This window comes from Hylaeus volcanicus, chromosome 1, assembly GCF_026283585.1.
Source record: "Hylaeus volcanicus isolate JK05 chromosome 1, UHH_iyHylVolc1.0_haploid, whole genome shotgun sequence".
Lineage (NCBI taxonomy): Eukaryota > Metazoa > Arthropoda > Insecta > Hymenoptera > Colletidae > Hylaeus > Hylaeus volcanicus.
This window is the reverse complement of record NC_071976.1, coordinates 24,878,212-24,893,373: the sequence shown is the minus strand read 5'-3', so window position 1 is coordinate 24,893,373 and position 15,162 is coordinate 24,878,212. Positions and strand designations below refer to the sequence as shown.

Sequence of the window (15,162 nt, the reverse complement as noted above, 5' to 3'; positions counted from 1 at the left end):
ATTTGAAAAAAGGGGGTGCCGGGATAATTATTTTTAGCGAGTGGAGGCTCGTGTTAATTATTTTAATATTTCTAGACTTATTCGATAGGCTTCCTCCAATACTGCTTACAGTATAGATTGTACATCTTATTCAAGGCATTGCTTCAAACAAAATCAAGTTGGAGATTTATTATCAACGATAGTATCTTAAATGGAAATAGTTGTAGGAAATTGTCACAGAAGTAGGAATATATGGAAAATTCGTGTACAAATAGTCCCACAAATCGTACTCCTTATGTGTATTAACAAAATTTATCCAAATTAAATGATAGAGTTGATGTTTGCAAATAAATGTTTTATTGTAAATATACACACGAATAAACCTTACACATGTACACGAATAAGCTTTACATTATCATTTACTTTAGACAAATTTTTTCGATACATATAGAGGGTACGAATACTTATGAATCCGAGCGTAGTGTTTTACCTGTGAATCTCTCACCATCACACCCGATAAATCACTCGAATCGATACAAATTTTTGTCCCATACAAACTTTAATTCTACCTCTACCAAACCTTCAGTCGTCCATCATGAAATATTGCATTCCCCAGTTAGCAATCAAATTTCGACCAAGTAACACTCGTTCATTTTCTGAGCCTTTTACCTCTTTCTTTTATAAGAATTTAACCCATTCCTTCCGTGAACCTCGTTATACTGCGACTTTCCCCGGTTATTTCATCCCGACTCTTAATTCCACGTTTTTTCATCGCCACTAAACATCCCGTTAGCACGTAATAACAGTGGAAGACCTCGAGCACGACTCCGCGACCGCGGCCAGGCGCTCGTCAGGTCGCGAAGAGCGAACCGGAACGAGCTAATCTCGTCCGATTAGGGGTGGCCATGAATCCTCGAACGAATGTGAAAATTCCATACGGTCCCACGGAACGTTCGTAAATCAATCGACCGGTTTGCTCTTTGGCTGCAAACCCTTAAGCCGTGCCTGTTCGATCCGGAGACCACCCTGCTCCCAGAATCGCGACGAGCAAGCTCGGCCCGACTTCTATAAATAAGGATTTAGCGAGAATTCTCCCCTTGCCGTTTCTGGTGCCGCACTGGAGGCAATTAGAGCCGCTCGTAGGAAAATATGGGCTTATTGTGGCCGTGGTTCCGATTGGTCTAGCGAAAATGCCTGCGATTCCCTCTTCCCGCACGGAAAAGCTTCCAGGATTGAATTAATGTTATTTTTACCGCCCGTTGAATTTAGATTATCCGTTGAACGTTATCCTGTTATTTTAGCATTATGTTATCCGGTGTTCAATTATTTGCGGCTATTCGGTGTTGTTTATTCAATTTTGAGATCTGCGAGGTGGTTACGCCCAACCATCCCCGGCTTTTTGAACGTGAGACTTTAACCTTAGAATCAGCGAGGACAGTACCTGTTGAATTCTACTTTAGCCTGAAAGTGACAGAGGTGAATTAAATTATTCATATGTGAGAAAAGCATTAGTTGGTAATTAAATGATTTTAAGGAGAAGTTAAAAGGACACTTGGCAGTTTCATTTTTTTAGAGGCAGAGTAGTCACATACCTTCCAGTTCTATAGTTGTCATCAAATAATGGAGATTGTATAAATATGAAAAAATAAAGTGTACCTGTACGTTTCGTATTTTCATTAAGGAGAAGCATCATCATTCGCGTTTCTATTTTTAAAAATCCGTTACGATTGCATTGTCCATTCTCTGAATAATCGACAGTAATTTGATTCCAAACAGAAAATAAATGGAATCGCCTAGATCAACGTCGTTGTTTAATGAAAATTAAGATCTCGTATCCGGCACAAACTGTTTTTAATTTACTCAACGCCCTGGAGCTTTCCGCGTAACGAATACCGAACGATGGAATAATTTAAACAGATGATCCTGTAATTATTTCCGATGACTCTGCTATCGTAGGTATTTTAGAACAACAAGGGCAGTTTGCATGCGTATAGTCGATGATCAGCGGAAATGGAGAAGAAACGGGCTGGGAAGGCGCAATTTCAATTTCAGAAAGCTGATTTATTCCCATTTTCGCTCCACCGTCTTCTACGCCAGCATTTCTCAAACTCTCTTAGTATTCTAAGAGGAAAATGCATATTATGTGTCCTGGGAACATGACAAATTCTTCTAGTAATGTTTGATTATTATTGCAGTATCCGCGCCTCCCATACCCAACAATAAGGAGTCAAATAAGAACACGAAACGTAGGCTACGGGATTGGTCGCGTAGGTAAAGCGATCGACTGTGGATCCGAGGATCGTGGCTTCGAATCCCCGTGCCTTATTTTTCGTTTAGACTCCTACATATTGGGGCTCGTCCGGGGTGGGGGGTTACAGCGGCAACTACACCGAAGAGGACCGGCCAGTGACGATGAGTCACGATGAACAACAATGCCACGCGAAGGACGGTGGAGCGGGCAACAATGAGGCGTCGAGAGAGAACAACGTTCCAGAAAGAGAGAGGGGAATACACTCGCGAAAGAGGGTGCGGCGCGCACTGCTGTTGAGACGCAAAACCCGAGAGAGAAAGAGAGAGGGGAGTACACTCGCGAAAGAGGGTGCGGCGCGCACTGTTGTTGAGACGCGAAACCCGAGAAAACGGACATTCGAGGGCGAATGAATGTCAATTCAGGATAGCCGAGTGTAGTGTCCGCGCCTCCCATACCCAACAATAAGGAGTCAAATAAGAACACGAAACGTAGGGTACGGGATTGGTCGCGTAGGTAAAGCGGTCGACTGTGGATCCGAGGATCGTGGCTTCGAATCCCCGTGCCTTATTTTTCGTTTAGACTCCTACATTATTAAGGGCTCTCCAAATTTGGAGTTAACGCTTCTTCATAAATTTTTCCGTTCAAATATTATTGGACTCCTTAAAATTTGCTTACTTAGCTAACTACTCTTTAAGAACACGTTTTCTGGATAAATAAACATTAATTTAACGATCCCAAATAGTACAAGCGCTATTATTCTTTTTAGTGCTTGGATTTCTCATTTAGGTTCTCTTTAGTATATGAAATTGTCGTATAGAAAGAGAAGGTGCAAGGAAAATAATACAGAAATAAAACACTACAAACTATTAAAATTGAATTCTACTCCGAGGGGTCTGTTAACAAATTTCTTTTTGCCGAGAACCATGGAAACGTAGAGTTTGAAAAGCACTGTTCAAGACAGTAATGGAATCCTCGTCTCTACTTACTTCTCCCTCTGCTTGGTCGCAAAGTCCTCTTCCAGTTGAAATTCGCGAACGGCTCCTTCGGAAAACCTTAATCGTCCTTTCCACCCCCTCCAGAGATTTATGTCCCTCCCTTAGATTCGGAGAATATTGCTTGTTTCGCGGAACGAATTATTGGTCGCTGAACCGTGCCCTCGGTACTTTTTGCAACCTGTTTACGTTGGATTCAACGCGTCGAGACGTTCACGATCCCATTAAAGCCAAAGTATTGGCTCGTTCTTGCGACGAGAAAGCGCGACGAAAAGCTCAGCTATTGTTACAGCGTCCAGGACCGCGCCTAGGCAATTTAGCCCTGGATCAGGAGGAGGAAATTACAGATTTATTCTCGGGGAATCGATACACAGAAATTTGTCAGTTGTTCATCCTCAAGCAGGTGATGCTGAGCTGCTTTTGGGAGGACGACAAAGGTCGAAGGATTTTTGTATATTTATTCCTAGGAATAAATATGGAATATTTGTATTTTATTCGGGATAAAATTTGACCAAATCAGTCTTGAATGCTAGAACAAGTGGCCTTTGTCAAAAAATACAAGATGTTTTTCTACATATGGATTTCGAATAGCATACATAAAAATTTATATTTCAATAACCGCTCCATCATGTGCACGATTTTGTAGCCTTTATTTGCTCACTGATATAGTGAAATCATACATCACGCTGAACGAATAGACGTTTGTTAATATATATGAAATTCATTCGGTTAATAAATTGTTCTGCTTGCTTTAAAAGTAGCCAAACAAACGAGCGTATAAATCCCGCGCAAAGCCAGCATTTGTTCTGCATAAATTGAATTTGAACGAATGTTGCTTTGTTGGATGTTTTCCCAATCCAATTATAAATTTTAATCTATCTCGCATAAATTGGACTTTTTTAAAAAAAAAAAAATGAATTTCCAATACGAGAACTATTAATCACAATCCAACCACTGCGTCCTAAATTCAAATTCAAATACACACACACGCATACATCGAAGTAAAGGGCTTTCTCACGTTGTTGAATCGAATTCTTTCTTACGATAAAAAGCTGACTCTTGGTATCACAGAATTATCACATCTGCGACAATTAAATTATCAAAGATGACGCTCACCTGGCTATCAAAGTTAGAGAGTCAAGAATTAAAATTCTACATGTCATCAAATTTCGAGAGTATATGATAGGTAAGGAAAGGACACACTGAAACGTTGTTTACATATTATATTTAATGATACGATCCTTACAATGCGATGTCCAGGACGAGTTTGCTTACCGATCGTCTAGACGTTTATTCATCACAACGATCGAATATCAAGTAACGTGTGACCGAGATGTAGAGTACAATTTCTGTAGGAAAAAACGTTTTCCAAAAGTCCAGAATCAACCTCCTGGCCCTGCATTTCACGTCGCCACCCCTCTCCAACGAGAAAAGCCATATCCGCCTGGCCAGTTTTTTTCCGCGAAAATTCCAGGGCGCGGAGTAATCTCGCGATCGTTTAATCAGAGTGTCGGGGCTGGGAAATTTTATCACGGATGCCCGTTGCGCGAACGGGACGATCAATTCGGATTGCCAGAGATAACGGGCGTCGCGGGGGATGGGAAGAGGTTGGGAGAATGCACCCCCAAGTCCTCAGCGGAAGGCAATACGGAACGAGGAAGGAGCGAACGGAGGCGTCTCCTCCACTTTCCCGAGATTCTTATCGGCGGGAATCGCAGTCGTCGCGGTGCGAAATCTATCGGGGAAACTTTAATCGAGCTTCCCCGCGACCCTGGGCGCATAAAACGCGCAGGAGGCTGGGAGAAATGGCGCGCAAATCGTGCACACCGTATCTTCGCGCGCGGCGCGCTCAGGATTGAAATATTACGAGTGTTGGGTATCGCTCGGGGGAGAGATAGCCGGCAGAGTCGTATTTTAGCTTTTATACGCTTTGTACTTACTCGAAATGTTTATTCCCCCGCTAACGTGTCTGGCCGACGGCGAGCGGGAATTATGGTGACCGATGCAGCGACTCCGCTGCGTCTGAATTTTACAATCGCGATGGGTATTGGTCTTTATTTTATTGTATGTCTCGGAAGCAGATTTCTTAGGACATCGTAAAAATTGCTATGGGGGGAATTGCATCAAGTAGTATTTTTCTACTGCATATAAAATCTGGCCTTACATTTTGTAAAAAATAATTTGTTTATAGTAATAGCCTGTAGCAGCTGAAACTTTAGGATGTCGTTTCATCCCCTAAATATGACAACGGACCAATATAAAATAATACGTATATCTTATCTTTCGGTCCTTTAAATCGTATCCAAAAATCAAAACAATCGATGGTGGACACCCGAGAAGCTTTCTTTTTCAGTGAAAAGCTCCTAGGATAGATAACGTTCGAGAGTTTCCTTCGCCCATTTCAAATTGTTTTCCACTTACATATCGCAATCGCAAGTATCCCCATATCATAGCATTCAAATAGCCCCAACGGTATTAGACTTGAAACATGCTCAATATCTCGATGCCTCTGGCAGAGAACCTAAACGTGTTTCTCTATCGATCAAACGGCGTAATAATCTATCAACTCGCCCAACCGCTAGAATTTCTATCGAGCCGCGAACTTGAACGCTTCGTTTAAGGATCGTTTCGACGGACCCTGGCAGCCGGTAGCGAGAAAATCGTTCCGGCTCCGCCGTTTTCCGCGCACTTAGAGCTCCCGCTAAACGATCCTCTCGGCTCGAATATGCAAATGCGCGATAAGACTGAGACGCCACCAGGCGCGTGTATCTACAGGGCCGTAGAAACGCGGGGCCCGTTTCGCCTCGCAGTTACGTCGTCGGGCGAACTCTCGCGGCGAATTGATGTCGGACGTTCGAACAGTTAACGTCGAGATACACGACTGGTTAATGGACCCATCGGCGAAATCTAATTGCTGGGATAAAGGTTATCTTCGAGGAGCCAGCCGGCCGATATCGAGCATAAAATCAACGCCCGACTCCGATACGCAAAGTGAAATTGAAACGTTCACGCTTTGGGCTACGACAATTTCAGTTGGCGGAACTCGAGACGATTTTGAGATATTTAGGTGCTGGAACGGTGCGTTCAATTATAGTTTGGACGGTGCTAACTGGGGAAGTGGGGGTTTGTTACGAGTTGCTTCAAAATTTGCAAGAACTAAGACAGTAGAGTGGTATATTGGAATATTCTTGTGATCGTACGTAATTGGTATATTAATTCCTGTTTATCTGTATACATAAGAATACAAAGAAAACAAAATAAGAAAACAAAAGACAGTCACCTACTGATTCGCGATGGAACACGCGGTCCAATGCGAACGACATAAAATAAATAGTATTCCACGCGGATGAAACCTCAGGGCACAGCTAGTCTTAAACGTGACGTCATCAACAGGGAATGATTCTTTGCTTGAAAACGAATCGAAAATGAAGAATGATATTTTTTCATAGGAAGCTTCGTTTTCGTAAAAATAAATCGAAAAGGGTTTGGCTAACTGCTAATTCTGGCATTGTCTACTGTACCATACATCTTCTATGCAAACTGCAATTTTTTAAATGATTACAACTAATCGAAACGGACACTAACATAACAGAAGCAACATAAATTAGCAACACGAGTAGAAATGGTGAGTAATGGTCAGATACGCTGGTCAAGTCGTACACGTACTCCAAAGAGATTCAAGACCAATTTTTTTTTAAAATTGAAAGCTCGAATTAAAAAACTCTTGCTCATTTTCGATTCATTTTTTCCTCGCAAAATCATTTATATATACAAGAACGAAGCTCTGATTGATTACAATCAACGTCCAGGCTAAACACTTGAACCTAGAAAGCTGAAATTTTCCACAGAGGTTTCCTGTACGATGTATACAAAGAATAAGAGAGGATATTTCGAAATTCAACATCGAAGGGTGTAAAAAGAGGTTGCAACATTGGTATTTTACGCGGGTGAAACCGCGGGATGCAGCTAGTTGAGATATATAAATGCAAATACGTCCATCCTTCGCCGTGGCTCGCTAAGAATTGTTCGTGTCACCTGAATGCAGTTAAAGTAACAAGCATGACGACTCCAGCCGTCTATATACAGCGATGGCTTCATAGCTCGACACCAATTGAAAGGAGGAATACCTTAATTCAGTTGGCCCGGATTCCTCGAGTTAATTTCGTTTTCGCTTAGCACGCCGCGGCGCACCCACGCTCTCGACGTTAGTCACTTTTCGCGTTCCACCGAGGCCAATCTCGAGCGATCTCGGCCGAGCGAACGGACTTCCCTTCGTTCCTCGTTGTCGAAGATTAAGGATAAGATATTCATCGATGAGTTTCGATTTAACGATAATGTTGCACGGATATCGACGATCGAAGTGGGAGAACAGGAGAAATAAAATGCAGGCTTCGAGTCGTGAGAAATGTCTGACTTGGGGATTCCGAGATACGAAATTGCTGGTGAAGGATGAAGAGGAACAATTCGGAATTATCGAGGTCTCCTTATCTCCTTATCGAGCAATTTCCACACGGAATTTTTCATATTGTCTAAAGAAACTCAGATTTCTGAGGTGACGATATTAAATGGCCTCGTCCTGTATATATTTTTGAAACACTTTTATTTTTCGAATAACGAAGGTTCTAAAATAGAAATGGTACTCCCTTAAATATTTGTTCATATTTCCCCCTTCCTTTGGTAAAAGTCTGTATCTGTCCTCGTTCAAATTTTTCGTGATAAGTGATAAAGTATCCCACCATACGTATCGAGTTATTATAAATTCGAACCACATCCCCTCTCCAAAGATATTCCTCGTAGTCTTGCCCACTTGATTTCACGAAAACTTCCGATGTAATAATCCCGAAACTCTTCGCGACGCGAAGTTCTGATACTTAATTTTCTCTGTTGCAGGTAAGGAACTCTTTTAATTAACATTTTGCCCGCCTCGCTGATTCGAGAGCGAAGTGGAGTGGAAGATTTGTTTTCACGAGTAAGTAAATTTGATACAAGTTACCAAGTAATGCAGCCGACGAGAGGGATTTTTATTTCTTTATTGCACCGCGAGCCATTTTAAAGCAACTTCGAATAACAAGCGAGTGGTAGGTAATTGACCCAGATAATATGTTGGCGAACATGCTCGCGCTACTTTTTACAACGAGCGAAACTTACAGGCTCGGCGAAGCAAACGTAATAGTTATTATAATTAGTACGCGATTCGAGCCGGTCGAAACTTAAATGGTTTCCTGTTTTATTGGAAAGTTTTTTAGCTCGTGTTACTCCGCAATTAAAACAAAATTAGTTGAATGGACTACAGCAATAATCTTACATAAATCAGACAACCCCAACAAGCCTGACTGCTCATTTCAGAAGACATAACATACCCAAAGGCCAAATACAATATGAACACAAAAATTAAACACCTTCCCCCAAAAACATAGGCGTCCTCTAAGAGTCCTCTTCATCGACATACTCCTGTTACCAAAACGTTCACTGTGCGATGCAACCCCACTCCTTCAATTTACTCGCTTCTAAGCACTCCAACCTACCACACGGAATAACATATTCCATCGAACGGCGCCGGCGTGCATCATGGATAACGCTGTCCTTGTCAGAGAATTCGGTGCACAGGGGCTCGTGACGCGATACCCAGCCAGACGGAAATATCGCGGAGAAGATAGACAGAATTCCGTCTAGAGTCCTGTTCGCCACCCCTGAACGGGAGCGTCGTTTTCATTGGTTTACACAGGCCACGGGTGCCTGGAGGAATAAAACTTAAATGATATCGTTCCGGGGGAGAACGGCGCCTGGTTTTATTGCGGGAACTCGAAACTAATCGCATCGTCTTGTTTCCACTCCCTCCCACTCCGGAAGACGGAAGCTCCGGAGGGACAACAATTGGTCCTGGAATGGTTTCGAGCAGCTCGTTGAATATGCGTATTAAATTTATTTCGGGCGAGACAGAGAGAGGACGAGAAACAATGGCGAAGGGAGCAAGATGAACGTTTACGGTTGATTTTCTCGCGGAGCACGGGTTAATTTAATTTCGAGCGAAATTAGATTCGGTGATACACTCTAAACCCGTTCCTCCTGTCGGCGGGGGTGGAATTTACGCTGTCTGCAGCGGGCGTATCGACATTTTTTTCGAGGGGGGTTTTGTTTCGTGTTTCGACTGGATCCTTGACATCGGAATTGCGCGAAAATTGATACGCAGAGGGTGGGGGAATGGGAGTGTTTTGAACACGGGGTATGTCGATTTGGAATCGTTCCCCTCGAATATCGACGATGTCGGAGGTTACGAATCGATTTTTCTATTTCCCTTAGCGTGTTTAATTTTCTGCTTTTATTTTTCATAATTTCACGATGTATTTAGAACGTTTAGTGATTCTTCCTTTCGTCTTGGGGATGTGTTTCCTTGATTTCTGGCCGATTAATGCCTAATTCTCTGCTGTATAACATAAAAAAGAAAAAGTAGTTCTAGCCCTCGATATGCACATAAACATTACACAAAGAGAGATGTGAACACAAGCATTCGTTTCTTTAGAATTAATTCCCAAAGAAGTCTCTATCCAGATCCCCGTGTCTCCTCAACTCTTCCTTGCAGCATTTGAGACATTTGAGAGATGCTCGAGGGAGACGTTTAAAACGGGACACCCAGTGTGCGGAACCCTTTCGATCGTCGATATCCTTTGTCCCTCTCGTTTTATTTTTCGGCACATTTACAGTTTTCCTGTATCACGGTAGCGGGGAAATCGGGCGTGGAAAGGGGTGGGCTGTTCCGACGACGAGGGGAGGGTGGGCTGCAATAGGTGGAAGAGAAATGCAGATTGAAAATCTGCGGCCACCCTCGGAGGGTGCATCGGGAAGAAAATTGGGGTTGCGCGAGAATAATACGAGCCGCGGGGGATGCTGCCTACAGTGTCTGTCCTCCCTCGCGACCGGAGGGGAATTATTTTTTCACCCTACACCGCCGAAGTATGTTGATTACATTTTGCACCGCGCCTGCAGCGATTTTGTCGGCTCGTATTCGTACGATATTATCTCGCCGGCATATCCTGCGAATGATACTCGTATAACGCGTTTCCTACTATCCGCGTCGCGTGAGCGTACATAAGTTTCGCACCGTCGCTGGTAATTATCGCGCCCTTTAATACCTCATATATTTTTTCCACCGTGGAAAACGTGAATACGGGGTTTTTTTTTCTTCGAAACTGTACTCCACCCGGAAAAAAATGTTCTTTTTCCTGGAACAATTTGATTCGGACAAGTACGATTAAAACGAAATTTTAATCGGAGTGAAATTTATTTTTGTTTTATTTCAGTCGGGAATGTTTGCTTTTTATTTTGTTGCAGCGGACGGCCTTGTATGAGTATGAATTGAAAATATTAAAATAGTAGGATACTCTAGTACTGTATTACTGATTTATTAATATTGATTTCTAGTCTAGTTTCGTTTTATTTCTGATCCTACGCAATTCACTAATGTAACATAAAACATGAAGTATTGTGTATGTATTACTCATTAATAAAACGGAATAAACTTTTGGGACAACCTAATAGAAAGAATTACTAGACAAAATTGCAGTGCTGTTTGTTTGATTTTAATGCCAGTAAAAAAAATATTCAGAGTATCTTCCAAATGAGTCACTCGTACATGCGCTGACTCTTCGCACTTCGTGCAACACCTCCAATAACATTGACATTACCAGTGGAACTCCTGTGCATCGATTACTCGAAACTTGTTGGATTTCTACAAATATGTATTTCGATCAAAATTTGATCGTCCTCATCTTAAAAAGTCAAAGAATTTATCCGAATAATAAACCAAGTCTCGCAGTCCAAACAACCTCTATTATTAATAAAAGGCATCGTGAACGTCGTGCATATTTAAAAAGCACCCCCGCACGCAAATAATTTCTCATAAAAACCCTTGAAATTCCTCCCATCTTAAAGGTCGACCCATTACTCGTGCCTTATCGTAGCTAATTTGCCTCAGACGCTAATCCTCGCCGATGATCGCAGGAACTGAAACCACTCACCCCAAACTCATTCAATTTCCAATACCCGTGCACGGATTCCACCTTACAAAAGAGCCAAACGCGATTCCTGTAGGAGCCACACCGAACATTGTTACACGACCTCTTACCCTAGCCGAAGCCCCGGTGAGTTTATAATCTCCGTAAGTACGAGGTTCGGAAAGTTACCGAACCGCTTTCCTTGGAGAAGGTCTCTCACGAATCGACGCGTTTCTCGGAACGGCACGTAGCCTAGCCGCATTACGGCTGTTTCATGGTAGCCGCAGCCGAGCAAATAGGTTAATGCAACGACCTCATGCACGGCAATTTTTGCCGGTGGCCGGTCTACAATCCACCGCCTACGTGTCCCGAGCGAGTCATTAACCTCGCGCTAATTAATTACCCCGAGCAAGTCCTCTTTCTCCAACGAAACGTCGTCACTGTCTCCGGCTGCCATCCTTTCCACGAGCTTCGCCTCCGCCTCGGTTTGCTTGGTTTGGTCCCACGGCCAAAGAGGATCTTTTTTTTCCCCCGGTTCGGTACGCGACCCGACTCCGTCGGCGACCGGGCTCTGCCACGGACGGAACACCCATGGCAAGAGACGAGACGACACCGCCGCTCCAGGAGTCTTTAATTTTAATGAGAATCGGCTTAAGACGCGGAACGAGTCGAGTCTCTGACGCTACAGACCTTAATTCCCTCCCATTAAATCCGATACTTCGCTAATTCGCGATACAGACTCCTGGCTCGTGTCCGCCGATCAGGCTAATCGCGATTCGAGGCGAGGCCGTCGATCGGGGTAATCCTGTTTATTCCGTTCCGCGAGCGCCGGGGGAACGACGGGATTTGACTAAAGCTAATTCTTTCGGAGTTTTCCGAGGTCGTGAGCCTCGGGATGCCGTGCGAATCGAGTTCTTTTAGGCAAATCGATCCTTCGGGGGATGGTTTCGATCGCGAATTATACGGTTTGTCTTTCAAATTCTTCCTGAGTTTATGTATTCGCGTGTACTTTGATATTAGGGGAGGTTTAAATGGTATTTCCTTTTCTGGGTAGATTATTTAAAGGTAGATAGATAGAATAGATCTTTTGTGATTATGGGGCGAGAAGAAGCGAGAGCACATGCGCTTGCGTTCGCCAATGAACACCAAGGCACCCGAAGGCACATGTGCTTGTCATCCTAGAATTAAAAATTGAACCACCAAATTTTCAAGCATAGTCCTAAGCCATAAATTCATCAATGCAATAGCTAGATAAAATCTAATGATCTAACTCGAGACTTTGGGAAGAGTCCGCGATAGGCAAAACTCACCGCTCAGGTATCCGTCGTGACAGGTTCCTCTCTGTATTCAGGGCGACGTTCGTCTCGAGCCACGATCATCGACATTTTCTCCGTTGACGTAATACTGCGGATCACGTAGGAGGATCGTACGATCCTCTGTCCGTCGTACTTGCACAATTGCAGTGAGTGGGTAACGATGCAGAAACCGTTTGGATTATTAACGTAAGGTCGAGCTGGAATCCACGCTCAGGCGGTAGGTATCTACCGATACACGAGTCTGCTTCGGGGCTTTAAGCTCGCTCGAATTACATCGGACCGCGTTAGCGCTTCACCGAGCCTCGCGTAAGCTAAATTAATCGATTAATTTCATCGACGCTCTAATATACACGAGAGATAGACGGAATCGAAGTTGGCCGCGTTCAAATGCTATTAATTACGTGCGACTAAATACGTACGTCGCAAAACTTTCAGCAGCGGTCCGACGACGACGCCAAACGCGCTCGACACCGTTACCCGTGTCAGCTCGATGCCTGATTTTCCGCGAGGGGTACCCCTGTCAACCCGTTCCTGGGTGGCAGTTTCACTTACCCAATTAGGCGCGATTTCGTCGACCGAGGCGAGCGTCTCAATTATGAGCGCGTTCTTCGACGATGGATGAACGGAAAAACGCTTTGAATCGACGGCTGTAGATGGTATTGTTTGAGAAAAGGAGGAATTTGGTAGTGTCTTCAACTTTCTTCATCGAGATATTAGGCTCCTTTGATATCTTAACATTATAATGACTGGCAGTGGTTGGACATACAGTTGAACTCAATAATATTTTTTATTTCTATAACAGTGGTACTATACAATATTTATTTTATCTATTGCAATGGTTTGCATAATATTTCGTCATTCATATAATGATGGGAGATAACAAAGCATTGGTTGTCATGGCAAAAAGCCGATTAATAGGGTACCACTTATTAAAATTTGAATTCTTAAGGATTAGGTACTTAATTAAAAGTGATTAATAGATACGTTTAGGTGCTACCTTTTGTCTACATTATAATACGAGAAGATAGAACATATGTTACATATCCTTCTACGCGATCCACCCCTTCTTCCAACACTCTTCTTCTTGAAAACTCTTCGCAAATATTTCCTAAAATTTATTTGTCATTTCCTACCTATATTGCACTACCATTTTACACTCCTATCTGAGTAGTTAGCATCACGTTGCTCCTCGTTCCTTAATACAGCCCCCGACGACATATGCTGCAAGTAGATTTCGCGAGGGTCTGAGTGGAATTCGACGGGCAAGTCGCGGGGGGGGAGGGGGGAACGAAAGTTTTGGCACGATTGTTGGCAGGACTATGATCGAAGGGGAGAGAAAGAGCGGATCATAGAAGGGAGGAAGAGTCTCGGATGGAATCGGAAAAACGCAACAGGGCGGAAGTACGTCGAACAGGATAGCATTGTGCCATGGTGGAGTGCAGACCTCCCTTTTGTTGGTGTACCATTCCCTTGTTCGGTAGGGTGGTGGCTAGCAGTACATTCCACGGCAAAAGTATCGATGTAGTTTATACTTTACAACGTGTTCGCGTTTTGTACGTTGCGCTTCCTGGTTTCTACCCGAGTGTAATAGAATCGATGACGGACGAGCTTCATTCGCGCGATCAGCTTACGTCGAGTTACGTTTCTACCGGCGTGGATCTGGTTTTTGCAGTCTCGAGTTGAATAGAATATCGACACACCGTGTAGCGGAATTGAATTTTTCTTTCTTTTTTTTTGTTCAGATTTTGCTTCAATGGTTAAGGGATTTACATTTCTGGTTGTGTGGGTGTGTTGGAATTCTCTCGAGAACCATTTAGATATTGCACGGTTTTAAGGATTTATTTGGCTCGATGGAACGCGAAGGGAAGATACCGGTATTCGAAAGGGTTGAATAATTTATCGAGACTGGAATTGAATGGGTATTTTGCTTGGAACTTGAGGAAGCCAGTGGAAGAAATTAACTAGCAACTTCGAGGCAGTTTTAGGAAAATGAAGAGAGCTCCTTTTGCTACTGAAGTTAATCACACCTTGCATTTTCAATTTTTTTAAATTTATTTTGCGTTACCGTAATGGTCAATGGAATGCAAAAGGTTAACGGGCACTGTTAACCCTTACACAACCTACAGACTTACAGTCAGTCTCATAAATATTCCCTTTATGTTTATTAAAGAAGTTTATCTGAATTAAACAATAATGGTTCGATGTTTTCAAATAGATATTTCATTATAAATATGTACATGGATGAACATTACACTTGTGTATGTATTAGGGGGACCGAAAAGTAATAAATATTTTACCAATATTTATTTATTAAAGAAATCTTAAATACTAGCCAACAAAATAATTTCCACGATTTTCTCACGCTTTTTGCCAGCGTAAAGACAGTTATTCGATTCCCTTCTTCAAAAAGTCCTTCGATTTTCATTGAAAAACTTTTCCAAATCAAAGACATTTTCGAAAGAATTTATTTGAAAACATCAAACCTATCATTTAATTTAGACAAATTCCCTCAATGAACCCAGAGGGTACGAATATATATTGGGCCGACTATATGTACATACTATATGTATATGACTATATGTACATACTATATGTACATACTATATGTACATACTATATGTATATGACTATAT

The 15,162-nt window shown here is 42.7% G+C and overlaps 1 protein-coding gene across 3 annotated transcripts in view; it reads left to right on the top strand.

The window, feature by feature from the left end:
* The window catches only part of LOC128874031 (plexin-A4), a 420,285-nt gene that overhangs the window by 145,253 nt on the left and 259,870 nt on the right, over positions 1 to 15,162 (top strand). The window lies entirely within an intron of this gene.